The following is a 19,196-nucleotide window of genomic DNA, read 5'->3' on the forward strand; positions in this document are numbered from 1 at the left end:
TGAGAGGCTCCCCCCGCTCCTCGCCTCTCCCGCGGCTCTCCCTTCGCCAGATTTCCCCCGGCTCTCCCTCCTCCCGCAGACGTCGCCAGGGCCGGCGCTGCGAAGCGATGCGCTGGGGAAAACGTGTCAGGGCAGGGTAAACAACACGCTTGGAAGCGATTTAAAGGATGCTAAGTTGACTCATTCTTCTGCTCTGATGCAGAATGCAGGTTGGCAGCGCTGTTGCATTCCTTCTCCAAATCCCATTTTAGAAAGGAGGGTTTGGGATTGTTGTTATTTTTTTTTTCCCTTCCTTGATGATGCAAAATTGTGAGAATCCACTCCGACCTTTCGGGCTGTGCCACATGCACGGGGCCCGGCTCTCAAGGTCAACGAGAAGCAGCTGAGCACTGCACGGCTCGTCCTGGCGGGGAGGACACGGGGGGACGGGGGCCGCTGGGAGCGCCTGTGCGCGGTTCCCGGGCTGGGGCTGCTGCGGTGGCCGGAGGGCACAGCGGGAGATCAAAGCGGCACAGACCTGGCCTGATCAGCCCACCAGTTATTTATTCAGTTAGTTTAAACCATTCCCTCCCTTTTCTAGCTGCAGCAGTGAAATACAAACCCTCTCAATTGCATCTGCCCACAGGATCTCTGGCACAAGACCCAGGGCTTGTTAAACTCTTCTAGGTCCAAAGCGCATTGACAATTCAGCTTAAAACGCCCACACCACACCAGGAAATCGGGGTCGTTACCTTTTGTTAATGCTAACGGCTTATTTTTTAACTTAATTATTTGGACTCCATACCTATGCACCATTGGTGCTCTAGTTCTGAAAATTTTAACATGTACTAAGAGAAGCATGACATATTTAAAGGAAACTGGATTGTTAAATCCTTGCCACAGGAGGTAGTAAGAATCACAGAATGGGCCCAGGGCTCTTCAAACCTACAGAAAGTTTTGAATAGCAGTAATTTTGCTGATCAGTCCCTGGAAGCCCCTACACACCACACTGGCCTTCCTCCAGCCACAGCCCTGGGGCACGGGGAGCAGCCCCCACTGCCTGGCACCAAACGAGGTGCTGTGAGAGCATCTTCCCGAAGCCAGCTTCAGCTGGGTTAAATCTGCAGGCTGCCTTGAAACAAGCTCAGCATGGGAGGAGAGGAGATCGCGTGTCTGTGTGATAGTTTTATACCTGCTATGTATAGCTAAAAGTAAAAAAGATGGGTTACATGAGTGCAAAATGCAGTGAAAGAGCAGGTTTTCTATTTTTTTCCACACATTTTTTAAGTTCTCTGTACATCACCAGTATTGCTGTATGCCCTTTCTTGCTGAAAATATCCCTACAGATATCTTTATAGAACCCTAAAGAACCCCTTACGCCCTAATTGGAATTAAATTATAAAGGCATTTGGATGTATGTTATGAGAAATGTTTTCCTTGAGACAACTGGATGCATGTTTTATGGAGACATCCTTAAAAAGGGAATCACAGAAATGTAAAGAGATCCATATCGATTAGCTCTCATTTTACCATATATCCAACATATATCATTAACGCATCCTACTTTTTGTCAAATAAATGCACTTGCAGATAAACAGAGGTTGCCCCGAGCTAACAGCCTTTTCCTTAGTTGATGAGATCAGGACTTAGCCAGAAAACAGTTGAGAATACAACAAGAATTATGTGGGGTTGGCAGTTTTCCTTGGAGCAGAAGCAAGAGAGAGGAATTCTTCCATTTAGAGCAAAAAACTCAACTGGTTTCTGTAAGACATTTTTACCCTCCCCAAAGGTTGAAAATATCTGCAGAGCTGGGGCTTGTGTTAATGTCTGCTGAAGTGGATTCACCTACATGGATTCAGCTGCAGGACTGAAGTTTATTTTCCCCATTTTCATCAAAAACTTCTGGAATCGTATTTATTTCTGCATGCAGGAAGGGAGTTTTACAGCTCTGAGTTGTAAAAGTGAGTTTTAAACAATTGGTAAAAATGTAAACAGACACCTTTCAGCATTTCTTCAGAAAACACGTTTCCATTAATTCTCATTGATTCCAAACTAGGATATAAGAATACCTGGCAGAAGCGTATATCCTTTTGGCAAGTAAAACATTATTATTCAAGCAATTAATTTGACTTCATATGAATCAGCGTCTGTTTCTTTAAAGCAGGAAAATTCTATACACTTGTAGTCATAGCATCTTTAAATCTGATCCTTTGTTTTTTACTTGGCCTCAATTAGTGCCAGATTTGAATATTAAGATACACAAAAAGGAGTTGCAACAAATCAAGACTCGTTTCAACATTACAACTGCTAATTGTTTGCTTTTCGCTGCATCCCTATAAAATACATACTTCATTCCAAGACCCCACAAGTAAATACAGAAAGTAGATTTCCCTTAAATTCTTGCTTTGCCGCTACATCACAAAATATCAAGCTTAGAAATACTGCAAGCAATGTCATACTCCTAGTAAGACCACTCAATAACGTTTTTACTTACCCCTTTCACTAACATTAAATTTTGTAATGTTCCAGCTTAAGCTGTATATTCTGCGTGCTTTGCTATCAAATTACTGTGGTGAACCTGCTGGCTTGTGTCCTTGAAAAGCTAAAAGCAAATTCATTGTAATTTTTGGAATAAGCACAAGATCTGTATGTCAGTGAGCATTCCTAGGGACTGTCTATAGGATAGTAAGAACTGGAAAAGATGTAATTGTCAACTGTGTGCTTGGAGAAGGTATATCTGAGAAAAATTATTTAAGTTATGGCAAACAATAGCCAAATTGTGATGTCTACAAATATGGTACTGTTGACTTCCCCAGAGGGTTTAGTTGCTGTTGTTTTGTGGAAGTTTTTACCCTACAAGTGCATCTTACCTCTGCCTCTCCTTAAAAAAATGATTTTAAAATGGTTGAATATCTTGATAAATATTTTTTTTTGTATTACCCTAACAGTCAGTTGTTCCACGAGAAACGGCTAGCATGGATTTTATGCAACCTATTTTTACATTACTGAAGTTTTATGAAATGACTGAACTTTAAATACTAGCAGCTGACATTTTCTCCTATCTGTACTCGTGTGAATAACATATCAACGAACAAATAATTAGATGTAACATTAGCAAAGACTGATGGAAGAGGTTGCATATATATAGTATAGTAGCATCATCTAAAAGTGATGTGATGTAAAGATGTGGTTTAATTTGTGCATGTAAAGGTAGCGAACTATTCTACGATCTTACCATTTCAGCTCAAATGAGAAGGCCAAATTTTGCTTGCTTCATTTCAAAAAAAACACCAATTATTTTTCCAGACAAATGTATGCAAACAAAGTGCAAACGATATAATAGGAAATATGTAATGTATTGTCTTAAAACTTTGGAAATATATCTTTACAATTACTGGTCTTTTAAACTAAGTAATTGATTTAAGTGTCACTTGGGGAAAAAAATTAAATTCATCAATAAAGTGAGAGAATTCTGCAGCTGTTCCTAACAAAAAAAACATAATATGAATTTGCATTAAACATAGTTTACTTCAGTAATCAATTTCAGTGACTTATAATCTATATCATTATTTAAGAAATGACAAAATCATTGACTTACTCATAACGCTTGCTAATTGTTTTTTTTAAATAAATTCTACACATGACTAGGGAAACACCCATTTCCATTTGCTTTATGTTAAATCAACATCTAACCACTCATGGTGATTTCATTCAAAGAAAACAGAAGGAACACATTAGCTGTGTGGTTAAAGAGATTGATGGGCTTCAAACATTTTAACCATGGATGTTTTTTTTCCAACTGTAGAAACTCATGTTTCTAATTTAAATAGCTTCAAGAAAATGAAGATCATTTTATTCAACAAAGCTGTTGTTTCTTGTTTCTTAGATAGAAATTAATTTAATTTGGTTTAATTAAGTAATATTAGAAGCAAACTTGTTCACAGAGAATGCATCTATGAAACAAAAACATGTGTATTCCATATTAACGAGGTATGCTGAAACAGGATTCTTGTATCACATTAAGAAATAAGAAGACATCAATAAGATTTTTAACATTCAGATGCATGTTTTTATGTTCATGCTAAGATATTGCAGTTGTCTTTCTTCTCTATGAAGTGTAAACGTAGGGGAGTGATAGAGCTCTGTGTTGTAGAAGTACATTGTCTACTAGAGGCTTTGGGTATTTGTGTGCATATGTTGGTGGACAAGAGTTTATAGGTTAATTCTACAAGCATGTATAAAGGCCAAAGAGTTTTCAAAATTGAGCTGTTAGGTGTCATGTAGCAGAACATGCTTATAAAGAGACATGTACAATTCCCTGTTTTCATATAGACAGCTCAGTATAGGAATTGAAACAGTGATATCAGAAGAGGAACTACAGTGCTGAGCTTTTGTGGAAAGAGAGTGTAATGAGATCCTAATTCTTCAACTAGTCTTGCACTTTTCTAGGTTCCCTTTTATCCAACTTCTATATCTGCCTAGGCATGATTTCTGTATTTAGGCAGCAAATAACATTTCTTATGGAAAGAAGCAAGGCTCAGGAGAATTGTAAGAAATTAAGTATATTTTTCTATTTAAAATAAATGTAATTTTGTCTGGCAGTTAGGAAGCAGCTTCTTCTCTTCCCTCTTGCATACAGTTTGTTATGACTTTGCTCAATCTCTATATTTCTTTCAGTCACTAATCTGCAGCCAGAGGAGTGTCCCATATCTCAGAGGGGAACATGTGGAGATCCCAGTGTGTTCTCACACCTCTCCTTGCTTCACTGCCCTACTACTTGATGTAACAGCAGGAAGATTTCAATCTGAATGCAGGAAGAACTGGCTCTCTATGCCAAACCCTTCTGTCTCTTATGATTTGCTTTATGAATCTACAGCTGTGGATCTTAAGCTTAGATCCATTACAGAGTGCTTTTAACTAGAATATTACCTAGTACAGCTGGTCAGTCTCATGCCATAAAATGAAAGGTGATGCAAGAAAGATGAACAAATTATGGAGAATTCAAAGACAAACCATATTTGCCATTATGAGTCCATGAAGACTTTTCTGTTCTTAACCAAGAATCTAATATAATCAATATAATCAACATAGGTATTACTAAAAACCATGTTATTTATGTCATAGAATTGGAAGGGTTGGAAGGGACCTCTAGAGATCATTGAGTTCAACACCCCTCCTAAGGCAGGTTCCCTACAGTAAGTTAAAACAGAAAAGTGTCCAGGTGGGTTTGGAATATCTCCAGAAGAGACTTCACAGCCTCTCTGGGCAGCCTGTTTCAGTGCTCTGTCACCCTGACAGTAAAGTTTTTTCTTATGTTCAGATAGAACTTCCTGTTTTGCAGTTTGTGTGCACTGCCCCTTGTTTTGTCACCGGGCACCCATAGAAAAGAGCCCAGCCTCATCCATTTGACACCCACTCTTTAGATAATTATATACATTAATAAGATCCCTTCTCAGCCTCCTCTTGAGCCTGAACAGCCACAGGTCTCTCAGCCTTTCCTCATAAGGGAGGTGCTCCGGGCTCCTCATCATCTTTTTGGTCCTCTGCTGGACTCTTTCTAGAAGTTCCCTGCCTTTCTTGAACTGGAAAGCCCAGAACTGGACACAGTATTTCAGTTGTGGCCTCCCCAGGGCAGAGTAAAGGGGGAGGATCACTGCCCTCGACCTGCCAGCCACGCTCTTTTTAATGCACCCCAGGATATCATTGGCCTTCTTGGCCATAAAGGCACACTGCTGACCCATGGACAAACTGTTGGCCACCAGAACACCCAGGTACTTCTCCACAGAGCTCCTTTCCAGCGGGTCAGCCCCTAAGCTGTACTGATGTCTATGTTTTTTTCTCCGCAGGTGTAGGACTATATATTTATCCGTCTGGAACCCCATAATATTCCACCACATCCAGCTCTCCTGCCTGTCCAGGTCTTGCAGAATAGCAGCAAAATCTGATGTGTCAGCCACTCCTCCTAGCTTCGTATCATCAGCAAACTTGCTGAGGGTACATTCTATTCCTTCATCGAGGTCATTGATGAAGATGTTGAACAAGAGTAGAGTCAGTACCAATCCCTAATGGAACAATACCATTTACAGGCCTCCAACTAGAATCTGCACCACTGATCAAAACCCTCTGATCTCTGCCAGTCATTCAGTTCTCAATACATCTCACTGTCCACTCATCTATACCACATTGCCTAAGCTTACCTACAAGGATGTTATGGGAGACGGCGTCAGAAGCCCTGCTGAAATCAAGGTCTACAACATCCACCACTTCCCCATCATTTACCCATCATAGCCATCATAGAAAGCTACTGGATTTGTCAAACATGATTTCCCCTTGGTGACTTCTTCTGATAAACTTCTTTTCTTCTACTTGCTTAAAGATGATATCCAGAATAAATTGTTCCATCATCTTTGCAGGCATGGAGGCGTGGCTGATTGGCATGGAGTTTCCTGGGTAAATACTCATCTTTATCTACAGGGCTCTACAAACCCATGAAGATTTAAATGCCTGTACTTGGTGTAAGATTAGATTTACTTTCTTAAGAAGTTATGGCATAAAATATATCAACTTATTGGACCACCAGCCAGAACTCAGGCCTCCCCATTCCAACTGACTGCCCAGACCACTGAACTACAGTCATGTTCCCTCTGGTGCTCTCTCTTTCTGACCCAGTGAATCCTGAATTGCTTTCTGCCTGGTACGCAGTTTTAACAGGGAAAGTGGAGAATATCTCCATCTGTGATCAAGCTGTGGGTTAGAGAATTTGTTGACTGGAAAGTGAGGTGCCAGTGAGTCCCTTCTGGCAGGAGAGAAGTGATCCTATTTCACAAAGGACAAGTCTCCTACTGCCAGCTGTAGAATAAAGGTACACCTTTAAAGGAAAGTGGTGATTACTGATGAATTTGTGACAGGATAACTGTGTTGGTGGGTGCCAGGTGCTCGTTAGATGCTTAGTTTTACAGACAGTCTTAGCAATGGCATAGACATAGACCTTCTTAGTTTGATTTGTCTTGACTGAAGCAGAATTTGGCATAATGAGCATTAGAGCTGCAGGAATATTCAGCAAAAATCAATGGAAATGCCTACTGAACAGGGATGTCCTCCCCAAGTAGGCAGCATTGAAGCAAAGAAGTTTTTAAGCTTAAGGGCTTATATTCCTTCCACGTTTCTCCTTTATAGTTTAGCTGTCAGAATTCTATACAATGCCTAATGAAAATTTGGTCCATAATCATAATCATCAAGTTCGGAGATATGGTAATAGATTATGAACAAGAAAGAACAGGGTGTTCAAGATCAATCATGAAATAAAAGAATCTCACACTGGGTATTCCTCACTTCATGATTGCAACTTTCAAATTCCCTTATCAAAAGGCAGGGCTTGAGAGCCATATTTGCTTCCAAACTTACACGTTCTAGTTCATATATACTGTTTTTTCAGTATTCCACCAACTTTTATTCTGTAAGAACAAGTGTGGGGTTTTGTTGTTTTTTGTTTTTGTTATTTTTGTTGTTCTTTTGTGTGTATGTTTTTTGTTGTTGATATTTTTATTGAGTTTTATTTAAAATATTCTGTTGGTAGTTTTAATCAAGGCAGCACGATGCTATAAGTACATGTCATCTGGTTCTGCTTCTCAGTTTCCCATGTTGCTCTGGAAGAGCTCATAACCCAAAGTTGATTGGTTATACTTGCTTTGATTTTGTTTTGTGGTTTAAGCCAAGGACTTGGTCCCTTCTATGTTTTTTACAATAATCTATTTTTTCCTCTTGGTGCTGATTGCCATTGAGATGCTGACAGTTACGTGATTGGCTCCCTCTGGAGCAGATACCAGAGATGCATCATGGATCACTGGTCAGGGAGTGATGGAACAGCAGCACAGTCAGTCTCCCCCCTCCACAGCCCTCCATACATCAGTACTGCTTTGCAATCCATCTTGGCTGGCATGGGCAGAGAACAGAGAGGGAGACCAGATTTGTTTCCAGCCTTACATCTTCTCATTCATATTTTGTCACACTCATGTTACATTGCCAGGTGTAACGTAGTTGTAAGAACAGTCATTTTTCCTTCATTGAAACTGCCTATAAAAGCTTCTATTTCAGTAATGATTTGTTATACATTACAAAAACCTTTGCACACAGAAATTAATATAACTAAAATATAGGGATCAAAGATATTCCACCTTTTTATCTGTAATTAAATGATCATTTACTTCTGACAGACCTCAGTGTTTTTGACAAATAGTATCTGAATCTGATTGAAGGTATGGCTACGCCTTCCTAAACACACTGCAGTCAAAGAATGATGTTACTACCATGCTCCTGTTGTGAGGAACATCTATTGACTGCTTAGTATTACTACTAATTATAAATATTAAAATATATTCAATAATTAATTAAGATGCTATTTTCTATCCCACTATGAGCACTGGCTACTGTCTTTGTAATAATCATCACCAAAGTATGATATTTTTTTATTTTATCAGGTAAATCACATTTCTGCATTTAATACATCAGTTAAGCTTTTATCACATGCTTGGAAAGCAAAGTAAGAACTCTGTATGCATTTACACAGGAGAGGGAGAACTTCCTGCATATGCAGCCACTGACTCTTAATGAAGAAGAATAAACCACAAATTTGCATTATGCCATTTAGGTGCCCAATTTTGCCTTTCTGTTTTCTCTTCTTGTCCCCTCTCTATTATGGATGCATTGGTTTAATTTGCTTTCTTTAGAATTTTTGTTGATAGTAAAATGAATGTGCAAATTCCCTATCAGTTGTATATATTAATATAATTCCCTCTCAAATACAGCTCATTAAAATTAGTACTGGTAAAAGGTGAGATACATATTCATACAGTTATTTACATAAATCCCATTCAACTTTATGCACCCTAAGCTTTAATGCAAAGTATCTACTACTGCAGGTAATTTTAGCACACGCGAAGCAGTACTGAAGTGACATATGATTTCCCAAAGATTCAGTGTCTTTAAATAAAGGGATTATTTGGAAAGAAAAAATTCCATCAGAAATTACATTTTTGACGTTGTTATCTTTATTTACTTTACTATTCTGAATATTTTAACTCTGCCACTTAATGCAATGAAATTCTGAGTTTCCAAGGAAGTTACTGGTCAAAATTTATCATCTTACAATCCATTACCATAGCAAACCTTACCAATTAGATCTTTTATTACAGCACTAAAGCTAGCCAGCCATCTCAGTTCTGCCTTGCAACTGAGTTCAAATGCATTTTCTAAAAGATTAGTACAAGATTAGTACAATTGTTCTGTAAGAATATTAGTATGAAGCAACTTGTGAGATACTGCACGCTCAAGACCCCAAAGTAAATTTTACAAAATGAATATATATTGAAAGTCAATCGTTTTCAGTTTTAGTGATGAAAATATACTTCAAATCAGTAGTGATACACTTACTGATCTGCAGGTTATTTAGTTGGATTATTTGCATTCTAACTATGAGAAAAGTCACCAGGTCATTATATAGTTTCGGGATATTTAGGAATCATCTATTCCTTGTTGTGAAAGACATTTGCTACTAAAAATATGTATTAACATCTACTGTGTGCAGGTGCAGATTCTACTTAGCCATGCAGGTCTATTGGTGTAAGTGATGTTTTTCTAAGTAAACAGCGGAGATGCAAGGTCATAAGACTGGAAAATGGCATATATCTCTCAGAAAATTATTCTGCTGGTACAGGCCTGCAACTTTTATATTTTCCTTTGCATAATGCAGCAACACATTATGACTTATAACAGTCTGTGTTTTCACAATTTTCCAGTTAATGCAAGTAATGTTTAAATACTCTGAAGTTAGATTATTAACTTCCACAAAATAGAAACAGATGTGTGTCTTAGTATGCCATTAAATTTATGATTTACATAGTATTCCTGAATACAGCTGAGCAGAGGCCAATGATTCTAATTTGCTCTAGATTTACAATAACCTGATCTGGTTTTTGTAAGTACTGAAACACTTTAAACAAAATTAGAAAGCCGTTGTGCTTTGTGTGATTAAAGATGCAATTCCCTTTGGGGTAATGAGAAGAGTTAGAACATGTTTCTTTCTTTATGGATGTTTCTATTATAAACACGAGTACCATATATTATGTATTTTTGTTACTATTTCCTTCTTTTTAATTATAAAGTAAACTGATTGAGTTGTACTGGAGTTACACTGAAGCTCTGCCAAAATCTAGCTAAAGAATGCATGCAGAGGTTCATAAAAATCCTTAAAATTCTTCTGAGGGTCTTAGGGTCTTTTTAGACAAATACTAGCTCCTTATAGTTTTTAGAGACCAAAATATCTCTCTGATTTTAAATGACACAATTTAAAGATTTATTTTAAAAGCTAATGTATTTCTCAGCTTATTAGACTGTGCTAAAACACAAAGCTTTACAGGACAAAGGTTGAACGGATGCATTGTAGTTTAGGTATGAAGATAGAGAATTTCGCTCACTACAATTCCCTGAAAGGAGGCTGTGGTAAGATGTGGGTTGGCCTCTTCTTCCAGGCAACTAGTGATAGGACGATAGGTAATGGCCTTAAGCTGCACCAGGGCAGGTTCAGGGTGGATATTAAAAAAATTATTAGAAAGATTGGCGATATATCGGAACAGGCTGCCCAGAAAGGTGGTGGAGGTACACAAGAAAAGGGTCAATGTCTTACAGAGTGGTGTGGTTTAGAGCAGTCACAGGCATGGGTTGATGGTTGGAGTAGATGATCTTAGTGGTCTTTCCAACCTTAATGATTTTATGATTCTCTGTCTAAGGACAGAGATGACAGCTGGAATGAAAGACATAACTTAAAACATAGTTTATCTACAAGGTGGAGTCAAACTGTGGTTCCACTTCACTAAACACAGAATTCTATAAGAATGAGGCAAAATGAGATGACATGTTGGACGTAAGCAAATGGCATGCAAGAGGAATAGCCTGTATATGAGTATTTAAGGACTGATGCAAAGATTCTGAAAATCAATAGAAGTTAGGCCCATAGAGATGCATAGCTTTGGGTTTAGCTGGAAATGAGGTAGTTCCAAATTCTAATGCATGACTCCACAGAAGATTTTTTTTGTGTAGGGACATTTTTATAATTTTTTTTTTTAGGTTACCTCAAAGATTCTTTGCATACTGCACCCCCAAAAAATCAAATAGATTTTATGAACATAGAAGTGCTGAATCAGGCCTTTAATATAAATAATACCCAGAGCATAATTTTATTTTATGTATTATATTATTCATTTCCTATTTTACATAATGCATTGAGGGTAATATATGCTCAGTATTATATATTCATATGTAATCATACTACAATATATGTATTTATATTTATCGTTACCTCTGAAGAAATGTTTTAATATTATTAATCCTTTCATTTTAATTACATATAATTAACCATCATTAAAACAGGAGCATTACCTTTTAATAAAAGTTTAATCATACATTTACTGAAGCACAGGATCAAAATGCTACACACGGATGAGATGTCTTAAAAGTGATTGAATGCATTCAATTTATTTGGTCAGTCACTCTTCCAGTGCACTTAGAGAAGTGCCTTTTGTGCATCACTCAAGAGATCTCCAAGAATAAGTTCCCTACTGCCTTCTTTGACTTGGGATTATAGCATTAGACAGTCATACAGACTAAGCCACAAGCATAACTCTACATACTGTCTATGTCTATGACCAGTCTACACACTGCTCCAAAAATCTGCTTTCACTTTTAGCAGTGCAATCCTTGGCATGCAGAGCACATGGTCTATTATACATATTTTTGCATTGCTGTGGGTCATTGTCATGCAGCACCGGTAGGATTTTTGACCCAGGCAGGTTGATGTGAACAAGGATGAGCATCACTCTGCCAGGGGATCTGACAATTGCAAGTTGAAGGTTTGAAAAATATAGGGCAAGAAAAATGTTTCACGATCCATTGAGGCTGAAATGCATATAACTGGACTGGTTCTGCAGTTTCATTTGAATTATCTGATAAATGTTTCTGCTAAACAAATAATTACCCATACAAAAGGCATTAAGCTAACAACAAGAGATTAGCAAACTAACTAATTCAAGTAAAGTTTATCTTATCCTTAGGAAAGAATTAATACTACAGAATTGTTTCCTTCTTGAAAAAAAATCATATATATATATTTTTTCTGTAGGGATGAATGGCATTAGAACTTTGGAACCTCACATTTCTTTTTCTCCTGCAACTTAACAGAAGCTGATGCTCCACTTCTGAAAATACACAGGCAAACTGTGTGAGCAAATTTTTGCTGAACCAAGACCATATACTTGGTCCTACAAGCACTCATGCCCATTGAATTTGATCAACAATATTAGAAATTGCAAATATAAGGAAATATGTCACCTTACATCTTATGTTAAAAATGATGTTAGGTTTTGGAGAAGGAGTTTTTAATTGTAAACTCATACTTGATGCTTCCCAGAGCGTGGAGCTGTTTGCAGCAAGCTGCTGCTCCCAGAGCCCTGTGTGATTATCTTGGAATAAAAACTGCAGATGAGAATTCCACATGTCTGAGGCAGAGCGCCTGAAAGGAAAGCTTAAATTTTAATGACAGAGCATGGGATGGTCATTATAGGAATAAACCATAGTGATAAAAAGGGAACAGCTGGTCAACAAAGAGTTTGTAGTATTTTTTTCATATTAGTTATTTCAAAGTCATATTAAGCTGTCGGAAGACTTTGGTTTATAATAAACATGGTTTCTTCAAGATGCTGGGTGAGTCTGGATGCACTTAGCATAATTTATTTTCCAATTGAGTCTGAGATGCTCAGACCTATTGAAGTTGACTTTTTTTTCCAAAGAAAATTAAATCAAGTTTTATTTTTGTTCAAAAAGGGACTTACTTACATTTCTTAATTGTCAATTTTCTTCAAACAATTACTGCAAGACAACATTTTTTAATAAGTGAACATCCAATACATTTTGTGATTTCTTGCATTAAGGCTCACTCTAAAGACTTTTGTCTTTTGCAATTACACAGCAACTCAAAATCAACGGGAACTTCAAAACGGTATTTATATTGTTTTTGAATCTTGCTAATGTGATTTAAAATTACCTTATCCCAATATACTTTAAATCTCAAGGGAGACTGTATTTTAAAGGTTACTGTGGCTGGAGGGCTTCATCCATTAGAAAAACATTAACTAAAAATATACAATGGACCCTTTTCTACTCTTTTCTTTGTATTTCCCACAGCTACGCTATATTAATATTGACATGGGTAAGAACAATTTAACAAACTTTAGAGTGATAACAAGGCCATTTTGCAATGTTTTGTTGAGCAATAAGGCTGTTGAGAAGGGCAGATTTTGTCTCCTCAGTTCCTGTCATTCTGATCATTTTATTGCATAAGACCTGGGTCAGAAAGTTTACGTCTCTATAAACTATTGACTGCATGTTTTCAGAAATACCACAACAGAGATTCCAGTAAAAATCTGTAAGAGAACTTTCCACCTTCTGACAAGGCATTTTTACTAATTCAGAAGTGGTCGTTGTTGAAGAGCTTCTGTCTTCATTATTTAATTCCTTTGTGGAGCTTACAGTCAACATGATCCCGTTGAGTTCTTTATTTAATATGTTTCAGAGCACAGGACACCTGCCGACTTCTTTAATAACGAGTTGTCCTCAGTTGGCTTATATGTGAAAACTGTGCAGCAGAGGCAAGTAAAGAATAACCTTAGACATTAAGACTGATTCCATTAAAAATAAAATAAAACTATGTCCAGGCTCCACACCCGAAGTCCCTAAAATAAATTTGCAAAGGCTTTTCACAGCATGGAATCCAGACGGATTTTTTTTTTAATTGAATTCTGTGCCATGTAAGTGCAGCTCGGTGGAATTCAATTTCCATCTAGGCTCCCAGGAAAGAAATACATGCTAAGTATTTTTATTGCTAATGTTTTGGATTTAGTTTCTTAAGTATTATTTAGATTTGACTGTGGGCAGAGTTGCTGGTGTTTACTGTAACACAGTGCTCTGTGCCTTTCTTTGGAGAAGGGACTCTTAAAAAAAGGATTGGCTAAAGTGTGGAAATTTAAACCATGAATAAATTCTGGGGCTTTGTATTGTATTAATAAGGCTCATAATCTACTTCTTTGTGCAAGCTCAATGAATTTGATTGGGAAAATCTCCATATTCCCAACCCAACCTATATTTTTTATCCCACTTTAATATATTTTCTCTACTTTGTTGGCAGCCTCTTTCTCTTATTAGGAGAAGTATGGAGTAATACTATTACGGATGATTCAGCGAAGCCCTACAGTCTCAGTCCTGCAGTTCTTAAGTAAGGGAAGAAACCCCACTAAGATCAATGAGTCCTTCTTCTGCTCTGACTGGATGATAACTAAAACAGAGAAATCAGTCTTTGGCCAATTAGTTTATCTTAATTCGCTTTATCCCGCACTCAGACATTCACATAATATCACCCACAATTCTTTTACTTTTGCTGAAACACATTATTTTACTTCAACCTACACAACTCAGATGATGAATAAAAATTATCTCACAAATGAAAAGTGCATTTAGCCACTGAACACTCAAACTGTTTTTCTTAGTCAACAGAATCTGAAATTAAATACTCAGCCCATAGGTTTAGCCTTCTTAATTATTTCATATTGCAATAGGTAAATTAAGTCATTGGTGTTGTGTCAGCTTACCTGATGAAGAAACATGCGCTCCCTTTGGATTCTGTCACAAAATATGGACCTAATCCAAACTGTGCCCAAAATATGTATTAGAAAACACACTGTGCCCTGCTCATATCTAAATCTACTTCCCCTTTCTCTGTGAAGAAATGATCACTATCTACTATATATATATTCTGTGTTGATATTATACACATATCTATATATTATATATTACATCTTAGTTATTGCCTATTTTTGTTATATTGTCTAGGAATCTTTGAATGTTGAGTTAGTAGGATTATGATTTTTTTATAATTGTATACCTTTTTCAGATAAGCTTGTTGACATATTTGTAAGTTTTATTAATACTTTTGTTAAGTTTGTTAGGAAATCAGGATAAGATAGAGATATATATCTTTGCTAAATCTGCCTATTGATGGGTTGTATGTATAACTGCTTTTCAAATTCTGCTTACGAATAATAATTTTATAAGTGGATATGTGTTCAAATAACATTTAGATTTTTTGTAGACATTGTCCTTACTGCATTTGGTTGCTAGTTTTGTGAAAGTGTTTTTCTTGTTACTTTGAAGAACTACACCTAATTCAGCAGGACAAGAGTGACCAGGACAGCGTATACATATGATTATCAATGGATCCAAACCAGGCCTGACACTGGACATCACACAGACAGAATGAATTGTAAACCAGTCCAAATAATGAGGAGCAGAATTTGTGCAGGCAGTGAGGAGCTGGCCAGGCTGCAGGCAGGGGATACAGCTTTCTGCAGCCAGACCCACTGGTTCAGGATTCTGGAGAAAGACTATGTTCTCCAAAGACTTTCTAATAATTCAGTTCCCTTTTATTCTACTGTAATTCTTTACTGTGCAGCTAGACTATTTACAAACAGATAAAATGATATATATTAGTTCACTTCAGCTTATGTCTCTTCTTCCTGTGCTCCACACAATTATTTTGTAGTACATGAGGAAAAATGTCTATGTTCTAATTCAGTCTAAATAAAATGTTAAAACAACAATCTCTTCCAACATTACCAATCATTACTTGCAAAATATTTTAAAATTGTGAAAACAAACGCTTTGACCTTGCGAGCTATGGAAATATTTAAAAAACAAACGTGCTATGCTTTTTTTAGCTAATAGTTGTAATTTGCATAGTTGAACCTTGAATGCAGTCATAAATAGATGCAGATCCAGTCTGGCATAATGCCCAGCAATGTTAGGGTGCCAGACAAAAAATCGGGTCAACCACTTACTAAGTAAGTCATTCTGTCTCAACAAGGTGATGTCTAACAAAGAAGCTACAAGGCTGAAGACAGATAACATATTCAGCTGCTGTTCAGAAAGACAAGAACTTTTCATTTATCAGGATAATCTACTACTTGTAATCAGTACACCTAGTGAACTCCCTCTTGTAGAAAAGAGAAAAGCCCATCAATTGTTTTTGCTAATTAAGATGAATATTATTCCTGTGAAATGAACCAAAAAGTTCTGTGTAACCAGAATCCCAAAAGAGATCTGCAATCTAAAAGAATAATTGCACAGAGTTTTAATTGAAAGGAAAGTGAGAACTATTTTTTTTGTCTCCAGTTTTTAGCTGCAGTGGTCTTTTACGTAGATTAGAAGTCTTTTATGTTCTTAGTTTATCTAAGACATGATTTTCCATATATCAGAAACAGCTCTAGAATTAAAAATTCATGACAAAATGGCTTCATATTTAATGAAATGCTATTACTAAATATTATGTATTTAGGAATTATTTGAAGTAACAGATCATTTATTAACATATAAAGTCCATTTTTAGATTAAATCTAGATGTTGTGAATGTTCATAGTAATGTGCATTTAATCTTTATTCATTAAACATAGCTAGAGTTAGAAATGAGAAGGAGAGTGTTTTTTTCTTAAACTGGTATTAATTATTTTCAACAATTTATTTTCTTCTGTGACATTTATCTTATTTTTAGGATTAAGAGGCCTTCCAATAAGGGAGAAGTAGGAGGAAGCTCAATTTCCCATTCCTTAAGCAAAAGACACCCAACTTGAAAATATATTTATATTGGAGGTAATATTTACATAATGGGAATCTGTAATCAGCAGAGTAATGTTGTATTCCAGGCAACTCAGGGAAAACTCATGGAGCTGCATATGGTTATATATATAAAAATTAATTCTCCCCAAAATAATCTATTATTGCTTTTGTTGTAGTAACCCTCAAGGTTCAAGCGTTTGCCCCATCATCTTTGCTTGTAGTGTAAAACATACAATTGGTCTCAAAATAAAAATAATTACAACTTCACTTAACATGCAAATTTCCAGTTATAAATTACCTCAAATCAGGATACTGACTGAATAGATTTATTTTCATGAAAAATGAAATGTAGTGCCTCTTTTCAGCCCTTCCCCCAAGCTTTCGTCACAAGATCAGCCTCAGGCAAAAATGATTTTAAGTAGACTAAAGCTGCTGGTAAACACTTACCTTTGACAGTATTATTGCCAAATGAACATTGCAGAAAAGGGTGTATGCAGCACAAGTGTCTGTCTGTGGCTGCAACCTACATGCAGTCCTTATGCCAAGTGCCTACTGTTAATAGGCAGATATACACAAAAGAGACAGACCCTTTGATGGTTTAATCCCAAACATACTTAACTGTCACACAGTTTGATTTTTTATTTTTTTTTTAAATTAAAGATGACTCTTGAGATATTCTTTAACATTTTTATGTTTGTGGATGAAGGAGGTTAAATGTAGTTCTTATGCAATTTTGCAACTCGTTCTTTTCTTTTCCCCCTTAGTTCAACATGACTTTTCCTTCTCTTTAATCACAGTCATGCCCCAAAAGGATCCTCAGTCCTGATCCCTGTGAAATATTCGCAGTTAGCAGTCAGGTAAAAATACATCACAAGCATTGCCAAAGCAGAACTCATTGTTATTATCAGAGGGCTAGATCTATAGGTCAAAAACAAGTGTTTCAAAACAGCTTCACCTGTGGGTTTTACTTTCCTATAAAAAAAGTTTCAAAGAACGACTAACCTGCCGTATTCATTGGAAATTGTGTTATCATTCATCATAAAACTTGTGTTTTGCTATTGGTTTTCTTGAACACTGCCAACTTTGATATTGTTTATATCAAAGACAACAAAAAATCATTCCCACATATTTTAAATCTATCACTGTGTTATGCTCTTACACATTAAGGTATGTGAATAATCTCTTTTTCTAAAGGATCTTGAGTTCCTTTTGGGATTAGATGGAAGATCTTTCAAGTGTAACACTAAGAAGCAGTCACATTTCAAGTTGGAATTTTTGCTCCGATGGGATACTTTTTGAGTAATATTTCTTTCCATTTTAACAGTAGTTTCACTTCATGATGGTTTTATGTTGATTTCAGGCCATGCTTTTGTATAGTGGGAAAGAAATATTTTTTTACAAAGTGAATGCCCAAGACCTGTTGAAAAACATTTCTCCTTAGCAACGTCCTCATAAGATTCAGTATAGTTTGCTCAGACATGTTATTTTAGGATGACCTTTACATGTACAGTATGATGAATTTTTCTTTTTATTTGATTGTAAAGATGTAATGATCAAGGGGTAAAATAAATATTGCCTTTTCCAGCCATCAAAAAAATAAAATAATAAAAAAAGGAGTGACAAAAGAAACAGTCCTTGTTTTTTGTTTTTGTTTTTTGTTTTTTTTAAACAACATGATGGCATGCAGAAGAAATGATGACTCTGTTTGGAAAATATGTATTTTTAAATTCACAGATAGAGCAAAGCCCTAGTGAAACATAAATAAAGATCAATTCTATACAATTTCAAATAGCATCACATACTATGGAACTCACCTTTTTCCAGCCTTAAGAAGAGAGAGATTTATGTTCTCTCCTTCTGGAATGAAAATGTTTTTAGGTTTATGGGAATATATACAAGAAATTTTGCAGAAAAATTAAAAGTTGATCAGTGTGAGGTCAGTAGCATTTCTGACACAGATGCTAAATCCTGATTTATTTTCTTTGGAAGAATTAGTATAATGTTCGGCAAATCTGTCCTAGGTAGCTTACAGGATTTGAATATTCAAATATTTTCAGTTGTATAAGCTGTATAATTATGAAATTATACAGTACAGTTATTTCTCAAGCAATTTGGTAATCTTTTATTAAAGTAATTTACCTTATGTACTTTGTTATCAGAAACAGAAATAGCTTTCTGCTTACCATTCTGGGAAAGATGGAATTCATCATTCTGCCATAAAGGGCCTAGAAAGCAAAGAAAATATTATTAGTTATCATACTTTCATGTGCAGGGATTCTAGCTGCCAAACAATGCATCAGTGTCAAAACTAAAAATGAAAATATATGCTCAAAATGTAGATCAATAGTTTAATGCAGTTTTGAATATATATATTACATGTAGTTAGCAGGTACCAGATTAGAAAAAAAAGACCTGAGCTATTATGTATATCTGTATGTAGAACTGCATACCAGCTGGAATTTATCTGTACAGTGTTCATAAAATATGGACATGGGATCTTGGCA

At 36.3% G+C, this 19,196-nt stretch overlaps 1 protein-coding gene across 5 annotated transcripts in view; it reads right to left on the bottom strand.

Moving 5' to 3' along the window:
* ADGRL2 (adhesion G protein-coupled receptor L2) overlaps positions 1–18,894 on the bottom strand; it is a 171,029-nt gene extending 152,135 nt beyond the window's left edge. For 3 of the 5 annotated variants that reach the window (XM_031554863.1, XM_031554862.1, XM_031554867.1), the window contains exon 1: positions 18,876–18,894. The gene's annotated coding sequence lies outside the window, so the exon portion shown is untranslated. The remainder of the gene's footprint in view (positions 1–18,875) is intronic. The other 2 variants (XM_031554866.1, XM_031554865.1) reach the window with 1 other exon arrangement.
* Between the last annotated feature and the right edge of the window lie 302 nt (positions 18,895–19,196).

The sequence above is a fragment of the Meleagris gallopavo genome, chromosome 10 (genome assembly GCF_000146605.3).
Source record: "Meleagris gallopavo isolate NT-WF06-2002-E0010 breed Aviagen turkey brand Nicholas breeding stock chromosome 10, Turkey_5.1, whole genome shotgun sequence".
NCBI lineage: Eukaryota > Metazoa > Chordata > Aves > Galliformes > Phasianidae > Meleagris > Meleagris gallopavo.